A 1,310-nucleotide genomic window follows, 5' to 3' on the forward strand; every position below is an offset into this window, starting at 1 on the left:
AACATCAGTGGGGGAGCAACAGTCCTATTGAATCCAGTAATAATAAATTAATATCTACACCAAATGGTGAATTAAGTAAAAATTAAAAATAACAAACTGAACAATAGTGTATTAATGATGAGATCCCCTAACAAAGTAACACAGTTCCATAAATCCACTTAACCTCCCTGACGGTATGATTATTTCAGATTTTTGGTGCTGAAAGCGGTACCATTATTTTGCATGGAAATATGTAGTTTTTTTATTGTAGGCTGTAATATTTAGGAATAACTCACTGAAATCTGTCCGAACAAGAGTCTATTAAACATCCCGGGTATGATAAAATATGAAACACAAAATCATAAATTATAATTTAATAAATAATCATAAAAAATAATAATATAATAATAATACATTTAATTTAATAATATAATTAAACCAAAAACACTGAAATTTGAAATATAGCGCCAAGTTCGCACATCACTGAGCAAAGTCGCAAAATTGTTTTCAGTGTCTGATGACAAATTTCTCCACGAATCATTATCACTCAATTCTGCAAGTGGTTCTGATTTACTATCGCTGTTCTCTAGCTGGTCTAAAACCGCTTTTGACCTAAAGGGACGCTTTTTGGACGCCATGGACTTTTCTAAGTTTCCAGGAGAAAGAACAGTCAAAATGCAGACAGGGGACAGGACAAAGCACTAGGGACAAAATGTATGTGAAATGGTTTGAAACAGCAATGTTTTACTATGTAAAATTCGTTTTGAAAAAAATGAAATTTTTAAAAAATTTTCAAATTTCCCGTACGTCCCGACGTCACAGGGACCGGAACACAGAAGCCGGATGCCGGCACCGGCCGGAGGAGATGGCCAGGGACACTGCAGGGGACACATTGCTGGAGCGAAGGACAAGGTAAGTGCTGGAGGGACTCCCTATGCAGCGCCGCATGGTAAGCTCGAGTGTAGCTTGGGGTTACCGCTTTTGGTACAGAAACTTTACCCCGAGCTGCACTCGGGAATACCGCCAGGGGGTTAAACCTCTTCCATAACGATCCAAAAAAATCACAGACACTTTCAATCTTCCCAGTGAGATCCTACGTATATTATCCACCATGGAAATCCCAGTCATCTTCTGAAAATGTAATACCGCAATCAACCTCCCATTTCTGTCTATATAAGGGGGTGAGGGAAAGATGGCATTTGAAATGGAGCAATAAAAATCTGAAATAAGACCCCTACACCTGGGAGAGTCAAAACTGATACGTTCAAAATAAGTGATCAGGGACGAAGGGGTCAGTCCAAAATGAGAACTAAAAAAATGTCTTATTTGCC

Source organism: Staurois parvus, unplaced genomic scaffold, assembly GCF_062004578.1.
Source record: "Staurois parvus isolate SC_StPar_1 unplaced genomic scaffold, SC_StPar_1.0 ptg002266l, whole genome shotgun sequence".
NCBI lineage: Eukaryota > Metazoa > Chordata > Amphibia > Anura > Ranidae > Staurois > Staurois parvus.